Source organism: Hemicordylus capensis, chromosome 1 (assembly GCF_027244095.1).
Source record: "Hemicordylus capensis ecotype Gifberg chromosome 1, rHemCap1.1.pri, whole genome shotgun sequence".
Classification (NCBI taxonomy): Eukaryota; Metazoa; Chordata; class Lepidosauria; order Squamata; family Cordylidae; genus Hemicordylus; species Hemicordylus capensis.
The window spans coordinates 358,355,000-358,378,094 of NC_069657.1; the positions used below are offsets into that span (position 1 = coordinate 358,355,000).

Here is a 23,095-nt window from a genome sequence, read left to right on the forward strand (position 1 = left end):
ACACCAGGGAAAGATTTGTGTCCAGAAGCTCCCCCAGACTGCATACCTGTTCCTTCTGGGGAAGTGTGACCCCATCCAGAACTGGCAGATCAAAATCATCTCCTGAGTTCTGACCCCACACAATAAGCACCTCCGTCTTATCTGGATTCAGCCTCAGCCTGTTACCTCTCATCCAGCTCATCACTGTTCCAGGCAGGCATTTAGGGAGGTTGTACTTTCTCCTGATGATGTTGACATGGAGAAATAGATTTAGGTGTCATCAGCATACTGATAACACCCTGCACCAAATTTCCTGATGATCTCTCTCAGCGGTCTCATGTAGATGTTAAACAACATCGGAGACAATATGGAGCCCTGAGGGACACCATACCGAAGTTCAGTTTTTGAAGAACAACAGTCCCCGAGGGACACCATCTGCAATCTGCCTGAGAGGTAAGAGTGGAACCACTGCAAAGCAGAGCCTCCCACCCCCAACCCCCTCAGACACACCAGAAGGATACTATGATTGATAGTATTGAAAGCCGCCGAGAGGTCCAAAAGGACCAACAGAGTCACACTTCCCCTATCAATTCCCAATTGGAGATCATCCATCAGGCCAACCAAGGCAGTCTCCACCCCATAACCAACCTGAAAGCTGGTCTGGGTCTAGATAATCAGTTTCATCCAAGACTGCCTGGAGTTGGGAGGCCACCACCCTCTCAGTTACCTTGCCCAGCCACGGAACGTTGGAGACAGGCCTATAGTAGCTCAACTCTGAGGAATTCAAGGCAGGCTTCTTCAGAAGTGGTCTAATAATTGCCTCCTTAAGGCAAGGAGCCATCCTGCCCTCCCTCAGAGAAGCATTTATGATCTCTACTAGGCCTTCTACAACAACAACCCTGCCAGATAGTATTAGCCACGTTGGGCAAGGGTCAAGAGAACACATGGTATCTTCTTCATTCTGCTTCTCCTTGCTATATGTCAGGTGCAATATTGCCTATATGCCTTCGTGTCATCAATGCCCAATCCTACATACCTATTCTGATTTAATTTGTCTTTCTGATCCCTGTTCCACAATTACATGCACACAACATGCACTTTTTAAGCATGATGTGAGGATGACTTTCTAAATCTTGGTAAACTTACTACTCCACTTTTCCAGAAAAATATTTTATATTTTCTCAGTACTTCCATGTTTAGTATCTTATGTTTTCATGGAGCTAAGAGTCCCTTTCTAGGTGAGTTGCGGGCAAGAGAATTATATGCTCAAGTAACAACAGAGTGATTGAAGGAATTTTTAATATTATGTTAGCATTCCCCCATAATCTTCTGTGTTTATGTGAAGAATCTAATTTTCATTACTGTTCATGAGTATACAACTAGAAGCTGGTCATTGTTCAGGATTGATTGCTTTATATGACATGATATGATCATTAACATGTGGCACAATATTGCTGCAGGCAATTGCAGGATGAAAACTAGTTCTGTGGTTATACAAAAAGTGAAGTAAAGTAGTAGTAGGGAGCCACGGTAGCAGTGAGTTACCTGACTACTGATAGCATCAGTTAAGACATTTTCAAATAATTGTGTAATTCAACTACATCAAAAATACCATCTATTCCAGACCAAAGGAAGGACTCTTCACACATCAGCCCTGAGCAGAGGAACCAAAACAATATAGTCTAATGAATCTCACTGAAAACGTGACCTTTGAATATTCACTCTCAATTCCAAATATGCCATTCAGTGTGAGGCACAATGACACCCCACCTTGTTGCTTAATACTGAAATGTCTGTTTCTTGTTTCCCATGAAAGTTCCATCTAGGGAAGCAGGAAGTACCTCCAATAAGAAGCAGTGGCAGATGATAAACAATGGCTGAGTTCAGACGTACAGGATAGCCACAGTTATAGCTGGCCGAGATTGTAACTGCTATATGCTTGAATGTGCAAAACCGCAGTTACCGACCAAAAGCGAACTCCAGTTGGCCTCGCCAAACTCCAATTAGAACCTTCCGTTATCTCTATGTTTTGCCACCGACAACTGAGTTTTGCCATCGAAGCATTACACCCAAATGCTCACTAACCACGGTTTCATGCCTACTCCAAACTCCAATCATAGAGGTGGTGGGGATGTGCCTTGGTGGCTGAGCAGCAGGGAGGGGCTCCCCTCTCCTTCAACTATGCTCAAACTATGAGTTTGGCTGGCCACGCTTAGGTGAACATTTGCAATGTGATTTGAAGTTAAGTACTGAAACTGTGGCCATGCTTAACTCCAGTTAACTTGTATGTTTGAACTGGGTCTCTGTGCCTCTAGTATGTTGAATTTGTGCACACTGGACAACTCCCTTTGTGGATATACAATTATGATGGCTGCCCAGGGTTCTTTGAGCAGTTTCTCCAACTGACAAGTAGAGCCACTGGATAGACCATTAAGTTTCATAGGATAGATTGTGGGGTTGTTTGAAAGAAAAAAGGTTGCACGTGTCTCCTGCCTTTCCTCTCTAGAGGACAAGGCCTGATGTGAAGAAGCAGTCCTGGCCATGCCCCCAGCTCTTTCCATGGGCATGTCTTTTCTATTTATTTATTATATTACATTTTGATGGGAGGACTCGAGGGAGTGTTTCAACATCTTCTCCTCTATTAGAGGCCACTACCACAGACAGAACAAGATCCTGTCCTTTTATAGACCAAATTCATATAGGTACAATTCCAGCCTACCAAGATATGGATAGGTAATGGTTCCTCCTCACTCGCTAAAGAGCCTCCTTCCTTCCAATCCCAATGTTTCAATCTTCCCTTTCCCCTCTCCTGCAACCGGTTTCCTGCCTTGTGTATCTTTGAGATGCTCTGAGTACAATAAAAGGACAGAACATTGGGAACTGGCTAATATATAGATGGGTATGATTTCCCTTAAAAGCAAACAGTCACAATCTCACTCCAATAATACCCTCTCAACCTTTTCTTCCGAAATAACTTTATTTAATGTATTGGATGCAGGTCATCATGAGTAGTCTCTCAACTGATTTTTCATAGTCAGTTACATACTGAGATCTAAGGATTCCTGCAGGGGGCAGTTTTTGTGCCTTGTATAATGAACAACTTCAGAAACCACTCTTTTTTCTCTCTCTCCCCTACTGCTTAACTTAGCAGATATTTCCTATCAACTAATATCAGGGCCTGTATTAAGTCCTTCAAAATTCAATTTTTTGAAAGACTGGGAATAGAACTACACTTAAGGAGTAATATTTCTATCCTGTAAAGCACATTTATACCTTATATTGTATACTCAGGACAAAGTACATATCATTGGACCTCAAACGATCCTGTATCTCTACTCTGTCAACATGGTAGTGCGTAAGACACATTTTTGAGAGGTTTTCCTTGTTTCTCTCTCTTTTGTACCTCTTAACTTTTGACCAATTAAGTATACAATAAACAGGGCCCTGGGCCCTTAGTAGCTGCCCAGCCATGCCAGACCCTAATGTCAGCCTTGCACATGATGAAGGTCTCAACCTGCTTTTACTATGGCCTGGAATTCAAGGTCAAATACCTTGTTAATATGTTCTCTGTATTTTGTGTTCATTAACAGTAAATGGACTCTTAACACATTAACAAAACCAGTGAATGACATTATGTACAGCATACCATCTCCATACGTCACAGACTGGTAAGCAGCCCTGATGCTGTTTAGAATGAACGGTTGTGCAAGCAGCACAGCACTACCATAGTTTCTCCTTTGCACAACTGCTGGTTCTGAATAGTGTCCGGGCTGTTTATGAGTCCGTAGCAGTCTCAAGGCAGAGTGTTATGGTTATGGTAGGCTGCACATCATGTCAGCCAGTGCTTGCTAACTGACATGTAGTATAAGCCTTAACACTAAGGATGTGCATGAAGTGTTTCGTTCACATTGAGTGGGTGGGGGTGGAGAGTGGTCACTTTAACTGGAGGAAGGCAGGTCTTACCTGCCTGTTGCTCTGCCACCCCCCTCCCACACTGCCCCAGTGTGCCACTGTTTGTATTAAGCAGCCAACGGACTGATTGTTTGGAAAAGCCACACTGCTCTGGCTGCACCAGTTCCCTGTTCCCAGTGTCTGAGCATATGCGGACACCATCTTGAGTGGTCTGCATGGTGTTGCAGGCCACTCAAGATGGTGTCTGCACATGCTCAGATGCCATTTCCTTCCAGACGCTGCCCAAAGGCTTCTGGGAACAGGGAACTGGTTCAGCCAGAGCAGTGTGGCTTTTCCAAGCAGGCAGCCCGGCTGCTTAATACAAACTGCCATGATGGGGTGGTAGAGGAGCAACGGAGGGGCAGGTAAGACCGCCCTTCCTCCAGTTAAAGTGACCAGCTCGCCCCTTCTGAAACGATTAAGAAGTGGCAGCTCAAAGCGTTTTGGCACTTCAAAATAGAGGTGCCGAAACATTTTGAGCACATCCCTACTTAACACAAATACAAGTTTATGGATACAGTAGAAATATGTTGTTTCTGCACATCTCTGTTTCAAAGAAAGGTACAGTACTTGTTATTATTATACACAAAGACAGAAGCAGGCTGATGGGCAGCCCAGAAGATAACTTTGGGTTTAAAGTACTTCTTCAGCAGCCCATCATAGGCTGTATTTGAACTCCCGAGCAGATAATCATAGATCTGGAAGAACTCAGTGATAATTTATGACAGAGAGGCAGAATCTGCCATAACTAAATATCTGACTGATGTTTATACAGCTTTCTATTAGGAGAAGCAGCCCACAACTTCTGTAGTCATTGCTGGTAGATCTCCAGTTAGAGAACTATCAGTCTCAAATCTAATCTTTCCTTCTTGACATTGAAATCTGTTGCCTTTTGTGAGGCAGATGTACTTGGTACTGATTCCTAAGGAAATGAGCAGTGAAAATGGGGTCTCTACTGTTTAGAGGTATGAAATAATACATTCAGCAAGAGGGGTCTCATATGTCCAAAGCTTGCATTGGAAACATGACCACCATAGTGGAACATGACTTCCGATGAATTCTTCTCTTTTTACTAATTTCAGAGGGTTTATTTATCCTTAAAAAAAAATAAGTAAATCACTGCAAAAGAGAATTATTATGTAACAGCCATACAGGAATTGGTAAATAAGTGCTTTCATCAGCTCCCATGTCACAAACCACTCATCTTAGGGCTCTTGACTATCCCCTTTTGCATAGGGCATCACAAGTTCTGACTAAAAACTATTCCTTTGGCTCAGAGGGAGGTTCTCTTCTCTAGCCTCTTCCTTCACCTGTGGTCAAGGGTACTCTATAAATCACATTTCAGAATGCCTAGGCATCCAAACTTATTGGTGAGGCACTTTTTAACACCAATGTTAAAAAGTTAAATAAAGTATTGGGTAGGACACAAGAAGAGGTAGGCTTGATTCAAACTGGCAGTTTAAAAAGAGAAATAAAAGTATATATGTTCACTCTAACTTCTCTACTCCAGCTGTGCACTGATGTTGCTTTGCAGACAGGGATGTAAGAAGGCTGGATGTGGCCTGGCAGAGGATGTGAGTGTGGGCACCTCACCCTCCCTGCAACTGTTTCCACTGGGAGCACATATCACAGGGAATGTTACCCTGCACCGGCCACGCGTCTGCACGTAAGTGCAGGGGATGTTGCCAGCACCAGGCATGGACAGCAAATGAATGAGGGAGGGAGGGGAAAGAAGGACCCAGGCAGGCTGGCAAAGAAAGTGCTTGCTGAGTGGATCTGCATGCATCACCATTCATGCACTGAGGTGAGGTGGGGAACCTTTAATAGCAAGGACAGCAGGTCTGTACCTGCTCCTTCACTGCTCACTACAGCAGGACGCTGCGGTGTTGTGCTCTCCAGCACCCCTTGTGCGGCGGTGGCATACACATGGCCTCTACACATGCATGGCAGCCATGTGCATACCACTGCCTGCCATGCGAGGGTTGCTGGGAAGTGCACGCGGGGTGCTGGGGAGCATGATGCCACAGCTTCCTGCTGCAGCAAGCAGCAGTGGAGCAGATGCAGACCTGCTCATCTTGCTCATAAAGGTTCCCACCTCACCTTTCGAATCAATGCATAGATTGTGTTGCATGCAGATCCCTACCCAACACAGGCAACATCCTCTACATTGGTGTGCTGAGGCAGGCCAAAGGGGCATGGCCAGCACAGGCAGCATACCAGATGGTGCAGTGTGTTTATTGTCATCAGAGGGTGCCCCATGTCTGAATTTCAGGGCTGGCTCTAAGACATTGCTAGAACCTGCAAATTCACTTCTCTTCAGGGAATCTGAGTCCCTACCCAGAATGGCAAAGTCTGGCACTCTGTGCAAAAGCCTCTACTGCTTGTGGGCATAATTTTTCTGTAGGGCTCTTGACCAATCTGGCATATGCACGTGGGTTGATTGTTACTTGCAAATTGGCTCTAGCCCATGTGGGCTTTGAAGTGGGCCTTCCAAGGGTGAATGTTAACTGCTGAAAGCAATTAATTGCTACTTAATTATTTCCACCTACTGAAAAATTAGGTTGTCTGTTGCTTGGGGGAGGAAAAGTACAGCAGTTGACAATAGTGTAAGAAAATAGTGTAAGACAGCATCCATGGTTTGCTGTTTCCTGGAATGAGATCCATGGTTTGCTGTTTCCTGGAATGAGATCTCACCTGCCAATTCTCATGGCAGCTGGGGGTCAACTCAGTTTAACAGATATCAATGGAGAACAATACCCGCCCCTGCTAGGGATATGCACATGTTCAATGTAGATCCTGTTCACATTGAACCAGTACGGTTTGGCAGTTCGGTTGCGAACTGAACCAGAGCCGGTTCAGTCCACGATCAAAGGGGACCAAGCCTGGTTTGATGCTAACCATTTCTACATCGGAGGCAGCAGTGGGGGAGTGGTGGGAAAGATTGTTTAGGTTCTTACCCAGTTTTTTACCACTCTCTGCTTGTTGCAGCTCGCCACTGTTGGAAATTCTCTGTGGTGTGAGAGAATCCCTTTCTCATTATAGCAGAGTGCACAGAGGCACAACACAGCAGATTTAGTTAGGCATGCATGTATGCTGAGAGTAAAGTAACTTGGAGCCAATCCATAGTTTCAAATCAATATATAAGGCATTTATTAAGGAACTCCATTCTAGATAGGAAAGTGAGGAGTTAGGATCTCTAATCTATCTATCTAGCTGGATGCAGATGGATTCTGCATCTTCTCTGCACACATGGTGCAGGGAGAGAGGAGCTTGCCATGTTGCAAGGTAGAAGGACAGGTAGGGAAGAGAGAGAGGAAGGAAGTTAATCCCTAAGAGTACCAATCTACATTTCAAAGGGATAGTGTCAGAGCAGTGGAGGAGGGATGACCAATGTCTTGACCCTCTAGCCCTCTGACTTACTAGTCTGTCTTCCACTGTCTGAGACAAGAGACAGCGCAAAGTCCTTTAACTTCCAACACCCCCTCTCGATGTCTCGTGACTCAGTTCACAAGATTCATTTTCTCTCTCAGCTTTTCAAAGCAGGGTCTTGGTAGTGGCTTAGTGAGTATGTCTGCAAGCATTTCATTTGTTGGGCAGTAGATCAGCTTGATTAGTCCATCCTTCTGCAGACTTCTCACTACATGGTACTTCACATCAATATGTTTGGTACACCTCTTTACATCTTCTTGTTTGGAGAGTTGAATTCAGCTTTGGTTCTCTTCATACACTGGTATGGGCTGTGGTACATCTGTACCTAGGTCCTTCAGTAGTTGACACAGCCATTGTATCTCGTGACTGCCCTGTGCAGCTGATACATATTCCACTTCAGTGGTTGATGATGCCACTATGTCTTGCTTTGTGCTTGACCAGTTTATGGCTCCATCTCCATAGAAAATTATGTGACCACTGGTGGATTTCCTTTCTGATAGGTCTCCACCCCAGTCTGCATCTACGCATGTTTCTAGTTTTGGTTGACTTTTAGCTGGTAGCTTGAGCTTAAAGTGTGCAGTACCCTTTAGGTACCTAACAAGTCTCTTAATTGCATTCCAGTCCTTGACTGTTGGTGATGCAGTCTTTCTGCAAAGTAAGCCAACTGCTGTGCTAATATCTGGCCTAGTGAGTGTACTAATGTATAAAAGCTTACCCAATGCTTCACAATATCTATGGTTGTCAGATAGTGGCTCAGTTTGATCTTCTTGCTTTATGTAGTTCACTTCCATTGTAGTTGGTGTAGGATTCGCATTTTCCAGTCTGAACAGGTTTATCAAGTCATTAATTTTCTGTTCTTGGTTGATGAGGAAACATCCATCTTTCTCTCTTTGTACCTGAATGCCCAAGTAGTGTGCAGTGTTGCCAAGTCGCTTGAATTCCACATCACTGTTCAGATGATGCATTATTTCCTTGCTGTCATCTGGATTTTCATAGGCAAGAATCAAATCATCAACATACGCCAAAATGTAGGTCCACTTGCCATCTATGCACCTCGTGTATAGGCCGCGTTGCTTCTTTTGAAGTTTGCTTGAAGCAGCATATCATGGATGGCTTATGGCCATGCCAAAGTTCATATGGTGTTGTTCCTATAGGCTTTGTGTGCATTCTGTTTGGTATGAATGCAGCAGTCATGATGCCTTCTCCCCAGAGTTTCTGTGGGAAATGTGCGTCAGCAAGCATGCATCTTACCATGTCCAGTAGACTTCTATTTTCTGACACTTCATTCTGTGATGCGTTGGAAGCTTCCGTGGTTTGATGCACGATTCCATGTTTTCTCAGTAACTGCTGTGTGGCGCTGGACATATATTCTCCTTCATTGTCTGTTTACAGGATCTTTGACTTCCAGCCAAATTTGTTGCTTGCCATGGCCACATAGTCCTGGAGTTTCTTGAGCATCTGTGATTTCTCCTTTAGTAGAAATACACACGTGTATCATGAGAAATCATCTGTTATTGTTAGAAAATATTTTTGATTACCTATGGTTGCTGGTAGTGGTCCAGATATATCGCTGTGGATCAGCTCTAGGGGTCTTCCGGTCTTCCTTTCACTCTGCTTAGGAAATGGCTTGTTAATTGCTTTGGACTCAAGACAACAAACACAGTTAGTTACAATGTCTCATGGTACTAAATCAATGCCATTAGCTAATCCCTTTTCCTTCATGTTCTGGATTGACTCATAGCTCCTGTGTCCTAGGTGTCTATGCCACAGTTGCAAGCAGTTTTTATGCAGGCATGACTTAGCAAGGATCACTTCATTAGGCTGGTATGCCTCAGGTTTGGACTGGGCTGGTCTTTCTCTGTCTGTCTTTGATACAGATTGCTCCTCCACATGATAAAGACCTTTGGATTTAGAGCCTACAAGGCAAACTTCTCCATTCTGGGTAACAACACATTGTCCATTTTTAATATACAGTTCACAGCCTTGTTTCTCTAGCTTGGATATTGAAATCAAGGAGCTTGAGAAGTCAGGGATATACAAAACATCTTTAAGAAAAAATGGTTTAACAGATCCATCCAGTAACCTACAATACAAAATTCCTTCGCCTTTCTTCTTGGCTTTAATTGTAGTATTATTGCCCAAATAAACAGTCTCTTCAGGAATATCAAACAGTTCAGTATAGAAATCCAAATTATTTTAAATATGAGCAGAAGAACCAGAATCAAAAATGAACTTTTCATCACTTTGCATCAAGCAAACATTAAAGCTTTTGTTCGAATATCTTTCTGTAAACTTAAAATCCTTTGTCTGATTCTTGGGACAGTTTGCCACCTTATGGCCAAATTGGTTACACAGAAAACATCTAAAGGCATTAGTCCCAGTTGGCCTCATTTCAGGAGCAGTCTCCCTGCTGGCGGTCATGTGACCTCTCTCTCTGTACTGAGTTTCCTTGGCAACGAAGCCAGACCTCTTTGTATGTAAATGTGGGGAGCCTATGCAGTTTCCTCTTGCAGCATTCCCTCCCCACCTTGGGTTTCCTCTGGAATGATCCATTGTTGCTTTAAGAACAAAGTTACTTGCCAATTCACTTTCATAGCATGAATTCAAAACTTTCCTTCTGTTTGCTTCAGAAGATAATGTTTGTACTGCTTCCTCAAAGCTTAGATTGGTGTGGGTTGCGAATTGGCCGCTCCCCTGCCGCTTTAAATTGAAAAAAGGAATCTTCCAGAAATCCCATATATGTAGCAAAACAGTCCCCATCTTTATACTGGAGATCCTGCATTTTCTTTCTCAAGTTAAAGGTGTATGCCCACCCCTTCTTCATATACAAGGAATCTAGCTTGCTTAGCATTTCCCTTGAGGTTCCAAGATCACATATTGTGTAAAGATAATTTTTACTCACAGAAGCTGCGATCAAAGCTTGAGCTTGAGCATCTTTGAGCACCCATGTTTCTTTGGCAGTTTTCTCAGCAGCTGTGGTTCCATCTGCGGGGGGGGGGGGTCATCCTCAGTAACTTTTTGGAGTCCTTCTGCTTTCAGTGCAAGCCTCAATCGAGTTTTCCATTCCAAATAATTGTCTGCATTCAAGATAGTCAGCCTGGGTTTTCCCTCTAGGTAAGTAGCCATCCTCACTGGCTCCAAAAGGCAGTTGCTGTAGTTTAGCAATTCAAAGTGTCCATGTTAGATCTCACTGGATCTCCTGGAACAAAACTAACTCTCTAGTTGCAGTACACGCAGCTCAAAATACTGGGCTTCCATAACCTGTTGGAAATTCTCTGTGGTGAGAGAATCCCTTTCTCGTTATAGCAGAGACACAGAGGCACAACACAGCGGATTTAGTTAGGCATGCATGTATGCTGAGAGTAAAGTAACTTGGAGCCAATTCATAGTTTCAAATCAATATATAAGGCATTTATTAAGGAACTCCATTCTAGATAGAAAAGTGAGGAGTTAGGATCTCTAATCTATCTATCTAGCTGGATGCAGATGGATTCTGCATCTTCTCTGCACACATGGTGCAGGGAGAGAGGAGCTTGCCATGTTGCAAGGTAGAAGGACAGGTAGGGAAGAGAGAGAGGAAGGAAGTTAATCCCTAAGAGTACCAATCTACATTTCAAAGGGATAGTGTCAGAGCAGTGGAGAAGGGATGACCAATGTCTTGACCCTCTAGCCCTCTGACTTACTAGTCTGTCTTCCACTGTCTGAGACAAGAGGCAGCGGAAAGTCCTTTAACTTCCAACAGCCACCACATCCCCAGCTGAAACACCAGCCAGAATGCTGTTTAAAAACAGGCCTCAGTGGACATTTGCTTGGCCTCCACGCATGCAGAGGGACCATGCAGACAGTCTCCATCCATCTGCGGAGACTGGAATCACACTGCCGCCACGCAGGTGGCCTGTGTTTAAACAGCTATTCAACTGGGGATGGGGGTGGTGGCAAACTGGAAGCGGCAGCCAGCCAGGTAAGTGCCTAAACAAACTTTCTCACCACTCCTGCACCCCTTTACTTGTAAAGGGGAATTCTCACCAGATTCCCTTTTACAAGTATTGCCATCTGTACTGCCAAACCGTTTCGATTGAACAGACCGGACCGGATGATCAATTTGATCAAACCAGTTTGGGGAATGTGGTTTGGTTTGAATTCAATTTGTATTTGAACCGTGCACACTCCTAACCCCTGCAAGGGAATTCTCCATTACATTCCAGTACCTGCAGCTGAAGCACTTGCTTTCATCTACCTGCTGTTGAGAAACCTGAAGTCTACAGCACTCTGGACAGTTGGCATTTTCTTGCATTGCCAAGGGTCAGTTCTTTCCATATCCATTGACTTCAGGAGACATACGTCCCGTTGTTCTCTAAATGGTGTATGCACAATGATAGCCTATATTGTACTTTTGGTGAGTGTAGACCTACCTTCCCAAAAGCTGAGACAAATCTGATGAGGATGAAGAGCACATAGGTCTTCATCCTCTGTTCTGTTGAGGTCCACAAAACATCTGCAGCCTGTAGCCCCCTTCCCATTACCAACCATTACTGGGAGATAGGGCTAGACCAATTCCTTCAGTTTTGCCATGATGGAAGAGTTGGTTAGAAAGGATAACTCCTCAAGGGATCGTGCTATATATTTTAATTAAATATATCTATATCTATATCTATATCTATATCTATATCTATATCTATATCTATATATTTGAAAATGCTAAATAATAATGTTGCAGTGTTAGGGGTACCCCAGTAACAAATTGTAAACTGTAGTCCTTGTTTAAAACACTTGCAGATTTAAAAGATTACTTTGCTAGAATTTTTAAAAATATTTTCTTCCTCTTGACTGATGCTTGTTTCAACATTCAACAAGATAAACAAAATAGGGTTGTGCATTTTGTATTTTTTCTGTTTCGATTTGTACCAAATCCGAATAAATTAAACCTTTCGAATCACCCCAGTTTTGTTTTGTATCCGAATTAATCCGAATCCGAATGAATTCAGATTAAAAAATTAGTCACATGGTAAAAAGAGTGGGTGGGGGTTATAGTGCCCAATGAGTGGAAGCTACCACAAAAATTTCAAAGGAATTGGGCAAACTGCTGATTTTTGGTGAATTTTTGAAGTTTGTGCATGTTTCAGATTTCCCCCATAGAATGTGATGGAGGTTTCAGGAAAAGTATAGCTTCACGCCGGGGGGTGGGGGGTGGCCCAGAATGGAGTGTGGTTGGTGGTAGTGCCCAGTTGGTACAAGGAAGCGACCACATTTTTTCAGAGGAATTTGACAAAGGGTTGATTTTTAAAGAATTAATGAAGTTACACATCTTTCAGATTTTCCTCGTAGAGTATAATGGAGGTTTCTGCAGTCCCATAACTCCACTTGAGGGGCACTGGGGTGGCCCAGAGCAAGTGGCGGTGTAGTGCACATAGGGTGCCAACCACCCATATGGGTTGCCAACCCATGAAGTACAGGGTTTTGTTGTTCTAGAAGTGTTCTGAGAGTAGATTCTCTAGTAGCATATGAGAGTGGATTCATGGTTTTTCATTAAAAATCTCATTTGCTACCAGAGAATCTAAACTCAACACCTCAGAAACAACAAAGCCCAGTACCCCAATGGGTTAGCAACCCAGGGGGGTGGTTGGCACCCTCTGTGCACTACACCACCACTTGCTTTGGGCCATCCCAGTGCCCCCCAGGTGGAGTTATGGGGCTGCTGAAACCTCCATTATTCCCTGTGGGGGGAAATCTTAAAGATGTGTAAACCTCAAAAATTCCTAAGAAATCAGCCCTTTGCCCTATTTGGAATCTGGGTGCACCACCCTTAGGGCACTGCCACCCAACCCACTGTTTTGCCCCTGAAACCCCACATAAACAAGTTGAAAGAGTGAAGAGAATGATGGACAACAAAGACACTTATTTTTTTGGCACAGTTATGTGAGAATTTTGCAGCTTGGGGGAGCCTGTCCCTGTGGCACTAACACAGCAGCACAACCCATTTGTGGATTCAAGCAATCTTTCAATAGAAATACTCCCTCCCAATGGAACAGTGACCACAGGTCATTTGAGATAGCAAGATAGACCAATGAACTGCCTTGGTACTACACAACAGCTTCAAATGTTCATTTAACTGATCTGGACTGAGCCGTAGCCCAAACAAATCAGCCTACTGTTCAGAATTGTTGAGATTTACCATCACTGCATTTAAGAAACTGCAAAACCTTGGATCATGGTTACAAGAAAGAGAGAAGCAACTAAGGCTCCTGGGGATGTCAATAGATTGACAGGGGTATTCCGCACACCCCTCCTTTTGTCTCCTGTAGTCCCATGTGGATGACCTGTCCCTGCAGTGGCAAAAGTTGTGAACCACTGGCTTAGACATCATGTCCCACCAAGTTACATTGTGGCCTAAATTACATTAGACTGGGCAACAAAAATTTGGGCAACAAAACGTAGACACCACTATAACTCATAAAAATAAGAAGAAAAACAAAATAGCTCTTCAAAAGACCCCTGAACAAGTCAAGAGATTCTTTCTAAACCTTTAGAAAGAAAAACCTGTGTCATTTCAGAACTTTCCCAACAAGCTTCTCGAAAAGCTTCTCCCCACAATTTATACCATGGCTTTTAGCAAGAGCCTTGGAATTGCATTGAGCTCCCAAAGATATTTGGGTATTTCTGTCTCAAAATGCTGTCTTCCAAATCCCTTTGCAAGGTCAGTTTGCATTTCAATCACACTGAATACAACACATACTTAACTAAACCATTCGTGCTCAACAGCTTTTTGCATATCTTATCTTTTGCTAATCACTCAGTGCCTCAGCTGGAGTGGAGAGAGTCAGAGAAGTCAATTTCAATTGCAGTGCTTTCCCGAAGAACAAAGCATTCTGTCTGAAACACAGTCATTTCGATTTGGAAACAAAAATCTCTGTTTTTTAATTCTTGATTTTGTTTTGCTTACAAAACCTCTGAAATTGCCATTTTGGGGCACAAAACGTTTTGTACCCAAATCAAAATGCACAAGCCTAAAAGAAAAGCAAGGGTCAATGTAAAACAGAATTGAAGTAGGATCAACTTCTTTCAAACAGCATTCCTTTACTTGCTTTGCAGACTTCCCGAGAAGATCCACAAATTCCTTTAAACTCACTGTTGTTGTTCTTGATTGTTCTCTTCCCGAATGCCTGCTTTGCTGCTGTGTATATGGAAGCTGTTTGAAGTACAGTCTTAACTGACTTACTTGAGAGTTCCACTGAAATCAGTAGGACTTACTTCCAAAGAAAGAATGGCTTACATACTGTGCAGCACCCTGCTGATCCAAGAGAGGGGCACACATGCTGGTTTCATGCATCTCCAAACCCTGTCTACTCTGCTATTGAGTGCAGAGAGGCTTCTTCATGGCAGCTAAAAATTGCATCAGTAATTTAGGGATGTGTATCCCATTAGGAACAATGGGGAAATAATCACTAGAGTGCTAATATACTTCTTAGTCCACCACTGAGTCCACCACCAACCCGAAGGTCAGATGGGATTCTATGATAGCAAATGAGAGTTGATTCATGGTGTCTCATTGAAAATCTCATTTGCTATCATAGAATCTACACTCAGACACCTCAGAAACAACAGAACCCTGTACGCCATGGGTTAGCAACCCATGGGGATGTTTGGCACCCTATGTGCACTACACCACCACTTGATCTGGGCCACCCCAGCACCCCCCAAGTGCACTTATGGGGCTGCTGAAAGCTCCATTATACCTTATGAGGAAAAACCTTAAAGACGCGTAAACTTCAACAATTCACCAAAAATCAGCCCTCTGCCCAAATCCTTTGAAAAAATTCAGGTAGCTTCCTTGCCCCTACCTGGCACTACCACCAACCCCACACTGCTCTAGGCCACCCCTTTCCCCCTGACGTGAAGCGATACACCCTCCATTATACCTAATGGGGGGAAACCTTAAAGATGCGTAAACTTCAACAATTCACCAAAAATCAGCCCTTTGCCCAATCACTCTGCAATTGGGGTGGTAGCCTCCACCCATTAGGCACTACCATCACACTCCACTCTTTTGGCCCAGATCCCACGTTATGCCCCCAATCTGCCCCAAAGACGCTAAAACTTCAAAAATTCACCAAAAATCAGCCCTTTGCCCAATCCCTCTGTAATTGGGGTGGTAGCCTCCACCCATTAGGCAATACCACCCCACCCCACTATTTGCCCCTGGGACCAGAAATTCGAGTAGATGTCACATCAGACTTTTTTGCATTGAAGTCAATGGGAGGCAAAAAGGCGGGAAATTCAAATAGACGTCATTGCTCAAAATGGAGGGGAAGAAGAAGGCATTTATTGGCCACAAAATGGAGGGCCGAAACAACAGATATTTCGGAGCCAAAACGGGGGTGATTCGTTTCGGCTCCGAACAATTTCGGAGGGCTAAAAGGGTGATTCGGTTCGGATCCGAATCACTCGAAATTGGCTGTTTCGGGTACAGATCGTTCTGTACTCGAAATGTTTCGCACATCCCTAGTGCCAACCACCCCCATGGGTTGCTAACCCATGGGGTACTGGGTTTTGTTGTTTCTGAAGTGTTCTGAGTGTAGATTCTTTGGTAGCATATAAGATTTTCAATGAAAAACCATGAATCCACTCTCATCTGCTAACCTTAAAGACACATAAACTTCAAAAATCACTTAAAAATCAGCCTTTTGCCCAATTCCTTTCAAATAATTCTGATAGCTTCCTGGCCCCCATTGGGCACTACCACCCACCACACTCTGCTCTTGGACACCCCTTTGCCCCCGACGTGAAGCTATACATTTGCTGACACCTCCATGCTTCTTTATGGAGAAAAACCTTAAAGTCGCATAAACTTCAAAAATCACTTAAAAATCAGCCTTTTCCCAATTCCTTTCAAATAATTCTGATAACTTCCTTGCCCACCTTGGGAACTACCACCCAGCACACTCCACTCTAGGACACCCCTTTCTCCCCGATGTGAAGCTATACATTTGCTGCAATCCTCATTATTCTCTCAGGAATTCCAAAATAATTTTAAAATTCACCAATAATCGGAGGAGTGTCTGATTGCCTTGGAACTTTGTGGATAGTAGACACCCTTGGTTGTCTACCACCCACCCCACTTTTGTGCCCCTAGGTGCTCCACAATAGGGGATATGGGCTGGTTTGGGTCCCATTATACCCTATGAGAAAAATAATTAAACATATTTCAAATATTCATAAAAAATCATAGGGGTGTCCAATTACTTTGGGGCCTCCATGGTTGTTGGCACCCATGGGTGCTCCACAATAGGGAATAATGGGCTGTTTCAAGTCACATTATACCCTATGAGAAAAAATAATAATAATTTTCAAAAATTCATAAAAAATCGTACGAGTGTCTGGTTGCTTTGGAATTTGGTTGGCAGGTACCCCTGGGTGCCAGCTACCATCCTACCAATTTGTGGGTGTCTGAACCAGTTCAAACCAGTTCGAATCGAACCACCCCCGGTTCAGTTCGAATTCGAACCTGCAGCTCGAACCTGATGGCTGGTTCGGTTCGAATTTGAACCTTCGAAGCACCCTGGTTCAAATTCGAACCGGTTCAAATTCGAACCAGTTCGCACATCCCTAATGCCAAGCAATGCACTAAGGTGTGTGGTATAGGTTTCTCAAGAAATCCAATCAAATGGACAGAGACAGATACTGGATTTGTGGGTCTACGTGTTTTCTCTTTCTTTATATGACTGAACAACAGGAAAGTTTCCACAGCTGAGTTTCCACAGGTATATGCATGGAGTTGGCACATTTTTATTTTTGCCGAGCAACGTGATATCACTCCCCTGGCATGTGTGCCCTTTGTGAGGAAAAAAACCGAGTTGCTCAGTTTCTGGCATTACTTGGGCTTCATATGTCCTGAATTGCTGGAGACCTCTCTTGCTGTGCCCATCTTGTTGTCCCATCCTTTTTGTTCAGATAGACAAGGGGTGCCCATAAGTGTCACGAGCTCACTCTACTGAAGAAGCTGACCAGGAACTTATGACACAATAGCCAATTGGAATTGTAGCTCAGGTTTCAGCTTTACTGATAAATGCTAAATTTTACCAGTCTCACCATGAATACAGGAATGAAGAGTGAAAGCACCATAGACCCAGTACATACCTGATAAGCCAGGGTTTCCAGTAAACTTCAGAGGCCCAAACTCCAGAGTCACAAAATTCTCCGACACAAGCTCCAAGCAAATTAGATGTGTTGTTTCCAGCAGTTTGTTCAAGGCACAGGCTGCCAAATTTATAGTCAGCAGCCACGTGCATTTAATCAACACTCCACCCCCGCCAGCTGCCATAGAGTCAATCCGGCTCCTGCTACTTTCTTGTCAGTCAACTACTTCTCTGTAATTCCCTCACCTGCTGTTGGCATTTCCCCTGCCTGCATCCTCAAGGAGATAACGGCCGTTCAGTCTCTGGCTCAAATCCTGACCCTTCTCTTCAAAGATCACCCAGCCCTGCTGGCCCCTCCTGTGACAAACACTCGCCCTGGCCTTTCTCAACTACCTCCCCATTCAAATCACCAGCCTGCTCCTCCTCAGGCGCCTCCCCACTTTCTAGTAAGTCCCTGCCCCCCACTCCTCTCCAATGTCCTCGGGTGGAAGCATGACAATAAAACACAGGAGAAAGCAAACTTTCTCCAATGTGGTTCTCTCCCTGTAAGTGGATGAATGCTAGGCATGTGGTTGCCAGGCAACAGTAGGAGGAGTGCAGAGAAGGCAGAGGGCAGGGCAACCATTCAAAGAGGCGGCCAGTGAGAAGCATGGCTGGCATAGAACTGACCCATTTCTGGGCTGCTCTGAGCTGCCCTCTCTATGGTTTCAGGAGGAGCCACAGCACAATATGCAGGTTACGCCAGCTACAGAATTCAGATAAAACATTGGCCCTTTGGAACCTGAGATTTCAGCAGCAAAAATCTCTACAAACCAAAGATTCAAATTCAGGTTTGAGGTGAAAAACCAACCTGCTTTTGGGTGACAAAACCATGGTTTCATGTATTTGGACAGCCACAAATCCAAACCTCTGGCTCGTTTGATTCCGGTTTGGCATTCTGTCCGAAGGCGGCCCCAGTTAGCTATCTGAGGTTGGTAAGCATGTGCATGGAACCAGTTTTCCTGATTCAGTTCGAATTTGAGCTGAATTCAAACTGAACCCAGAGACTCGGTCAGGCTTGATTGAGCTGCCCCCGCTCCAGTCCAACCATCGAGCTGTTGATGAGCTGATTCAAGGAGCATACTTGTAAAGGGGAAACTAGCAAGGATTCCCCTTTACAAGTAAATAGTAATTATGGGATGGGGGATGAAAAATGCTCTCCTTTACCTTTAAAAACTGCAAGTCAATGGCAGTGGCCTTGCAGGGGTGGCGGTGATTGTGCCTGGCTCCTGGCAGTCACGCTGGTGATGCTGATGGTAGCAAATAGAGGCCATTACAGTGAGGTTTGTGCCTCCAACAAAAGCCATTTAGAAAAACATAGGAAACAGAGGAAACTGCCATATACTGAGTCAGACCATTGGTCTATCTAGCTCAGTGTTGTCTTCACAGACTGGCAGCGGCTTCTCCAAGGTTGCAGCCAGGACTCTCTCTCAGCCCTATCTTGGAGATGCCAGGTAAGGAACTTGGAACCTTCTGCTCTTCCCAGAGCAGCTTCATCCCCTGAGGGGAATATCTTGCAGTGCTCATACATCAAGTCTGCCATTCAGAGGCAACCATGGCAGACCCTGCTTAGCTATGGGGACAAGTCATGCTTGCTACCACAAGACCAGCTCTCCTCTCCCATTTGTATCACCACGCCATTTGCTGGGGCTGGTGACGCAAATGGCCACTGTAACGGCGGCCACACCTGTGCAGCGGTCCGAAGCCAGCCGCAGGCGTGACGGGGCCTGTGATTTGGGAGTCTAGCAGTGGGGGTGGAGGAGCCCCCTATGTCACCCCTGCCACAGCTATCATCCCCTACCATCCCCACTGCCATCCTGATGGGCTGCCGCCATTGGCTTGCTGTTTTCTAAAGGTAAAGAAAAGCATTTTTCACACATACAACCGCAATTACTATTGCCAAAACCCTTTATTTGTAAAGGGGAACCCTTGCCAGATTCCCCTTTACAACTTTGGCCCTTGAGCCAGCTCACGAGTCGGGGCTTTGAGTTGGGGTGGTGTTGACTCACCTCTAACTTGGACCGGCCCGATTTTTCAGTAAGCTGGTCTGACTCGAGGGCAAGCCTTCAAACCTGCCCAGTTCAACCTTGAGTAGGTTTGGCCTTGAGCCAGTTTGCACATCTCTAGTGGTTGGGTTCAGACGTTGTGAGGAACCTTAGTTGCAACCAATCTTGGTGCAATGTCCCTCAGCCACAGGAGCTCATAGCTCCTCTTCCCATCGCTGTGTGAATGCCTACTTCCTTTCTAGTTTAGGATATGCCAAGATCAACATATCCTAATCTACTTGCTTCGGAAAACTCACTCCCAGGTCCTAGAGGGCATGTAGAAGAGATCCCACCCCCACCGCCTTTAAAAAAAAAAATGCAAACCATAGAAGGCAAGGCAGCTCCTAGTGTGCTTCCTCCAGAGTGAAGCTCATGTGCTACAGCCTGTCCCCACCCAGTCACCAGTTGTGTTCTCTGTTCTGGGATGGGGATTTGGTAAGCATAGGGACAAAGAGAGGGGAAGTGGTGGAGTGGAGGTTGTGCAGAGTGGTGCTTGGAAGCAAAAGAGTGGGGGAGCAAGAACAGATGGTGGTGGTGGTGGTGGTGTCTAAAGCTGTTGGATCTCCTACCTAACCTGCTAGTTGGGAGGGGCAGACATGGTCCCTTCTGGCAGTGCCACTATCAGGTCGGGTCGGGTAGGAATCTGCCTTTTTAGGCAGTGCACAGGCCTACTAGACCATAACAACTGGGTTTTATGTATACTTTATAGACTTGTTTATATTTCACCATCATCCGCTTTAAAATGTTATCCTGAGCCATAGTAGTAAAACATTTCAAGAAAGCTGCCCTATCTTTCTTAGAGCTGACAGCTGCCTACTTTTGTATCTTAAGGCGAGAAAGGACAGTGGCTGGCACGCAGAGCAAGGATGTACCAGAAAGCAGAACTTCCCAACTAACTGCACTGGTACAGCAAGGAAGTGGCCTCCTGAAAATATGTACCTGAGGCTTGCACAGCTCTGGGGGATAATTTTCGGGTGTCACAGAGGACTTCCTGAGGAAGGAGAGGGCCTTAAAAATGCTGCTTCCTAGGAAGTTCTGTTAGGTTGCTCTCTCATTACACTAGTGCATCTTTGTTTTGTATGTTAACAGCTTTTGCTCCCAAATTTCAAAACTGCAGAATGAAATTGTCCTTAATCTTTAGCATAAATGTATTGATCTTGTTGACAGCTTTGCTACTTGTTATTTAGCTTTACCAACATCCTGACTTCAGCAAATCTAGCATTTTGCAGATTCTGTAGTAGTCTGTAGTCAGACACACAGTTAGAACACAGCAATAATTACAGAATTAAGTATCAAATGTCTATCCCTGGACAGCAATACATTTGCTGGTATTGCTGGAACAACCTCAGTCCTTTTTGTAGGACACACAGAATGGTGACAATAATGGCCATTTTCCAGCTCCTCTGTTGTGTGGTCAGAATTTCAACTAGGGAAATTCAACAAGCTTAGACACATGTTACCTTGTCAGCATATAGATTCCAGAGAATATTTAAAGCACCACTGAGATATATAGCAACATATTTTTAAGGAACTGTAACAATTAAAATGAAAAACAGAACCAAATGCAGCCAAGAAGATCTGGATTAATGTTTAAACTGTAATAGTACAAAGGCTGAAGGATTGTTCATTGGCTTTAGATTATTTCTTTATCACTTATGATTCCTTTTCATCATCTGATTTCTATCTAATTTCATAGCATGGACTGGTGTTGCTCTTTCCAATACAGATGAACAGAGGCACACAAAGAGGTTATTCAGTATTACTGTATGCATTCGGATTGCTTGTTGTGGCTTGCCTAGTCAGGTTAGGATGGTATTCCTGGGGTAAAGAGAAATGATTTTGTATTGGACCCAGCTGTGGTGCTATACATGTGTGTACAAGGGAGTGAATGGGTTCTGAAAGCACAGTGGTAGAAGACAGGAAAAGATTATGACAATGACTACTACTGCTAATTAGATATTGCTTTTCGACACAAAAGTTCCCAAAGTAGTTTACATAGAAAAAGAATAAGAGGATGCAGTAAATCTGTGCAAGGTGGACAAGCACTTCCATGGCGGGGATTTGACTTTTCATCTCTTCGGCTAGGAGGAGAGTAGAAGTTGTCAGCATGTGCACTCTGAGCTGTAGGGGGAGGAAATGGCACAGCACATGAGTGTCACTGCACAGTTGTTTTCTCCACTCAGCCTGTATAGATAATTTCCTACCTGTACATTTCTTTCTCCTTCCCTTTCAGTTCATAGGAAACATAAAATTTGCCCTAGGGTACTTAATGGAGAGGCTAATTCTTCATCCTTTTGCCTAAATATTGTCACATTGAGGTTATTCACACGATGGGAGAAATTCGGGCTAGCAGAGGCTAACCCGATTTTCTCCCATTGTGAGAACCACCAGGCTCGGCTGCGAGCCTGGTAGTTCTTAAGCAGGTCACTTGCTTAAGTAGCCCTGCCCTTAAACCAGGTTTGTGGAGCGAGCACTCCACAAACCCAGTTTTTCTAATTGTGTGTTGCCGCAGCAACTCACAAGTAGACCCCCGACCGGGAGGCTCAAAAGCAGCCTCCCGGATCGGGGGTCTCTCCAGCATTCCCTGCGCGCTTGCGCAGGACATGCTGGAACTTCTGGGGGCCACATGGCCCCCAATCCCCCCAGCCCCCGCCAGCTTTGTAACGGAGCTGGCAGTCGTGTGGGCAGCTGGTTCAGCCGCCTGGAGCAGACTGACTGCTCGTGTGCGGGGAGAGCGGGCTAAGCCCGCTCTCCCTGCTAACCCTCTGGAGGCGGGTCTCCTTGATTGTGAGACCCGCCTCCATGTATGTTAATGGAATGAGAGTGAAGGGTACAGGGTTTATTCCAAAATTGTGCCTTTTTGCTTTGATTTTTGTTCTGACTGACTTGAGACTAAAATGAAAAATGATGTACGGTGTTTTGTCAATGTGACGTTAGCAGTAACCTTCATTTCTCCAAGGGTTGGAACTAGCTTTGAAAACTGAGTTAGGAATTAATCTATCACACACCTGTTCAAGTCTCCCTTCAAAAGATACAGCCTTAGTGAATTTAAGGGCCATCACATGGAAACTTCTGGACAGGCTCAAATATAGGGTCACATTCAATAGATAACATTCAATAGAGACAACTGTAAAAGCCTGCATATGGGGAGGAAAAATCAAATGCACAAGTATAGGATGGGGAAAACATGGCTTGGCAGCACTATGTTAAAGGGACATAGGTATCATGTGATGCAGCTGCTGCATAGGTGTCCAGATCATGAGAAGTTATCATTCTACTCTCCATTCTGCACTGGTCAGACTTCACCTGCAATATGGAACACTTGGAATCCTCGGCAGCACATTTTAAGAAGCTGGAACGTTGATGAGCTAGGAACACAGGAAGCTTCCTTTTACTGAGTCAGTCCATAAGTCCCTCTAGCTCAGTATTGTCTTCACAGACTGGCAGCGGCTTCTCCAAGGTAGATCAGGTTCAGAGGAGGACACTAATATAGTGAAGGGTCTGGAAAGCAAGTTCTGT

General features: G+C 44.5%; 1 protein-coding gene across 2 annotated transcripts in view; it reads left to right on the top strand.

The window, feature by feature from the left end:
* Positions 1-23,095, top strand: part of GRM1 (glutamate metabotropic receptor 1) — a 341,173-nt gene that overhangs the window by 290,246 nt on the left and 27,832 nt on the right. The gene's annotated exons all lie outside the window — the stretch shown is intronic.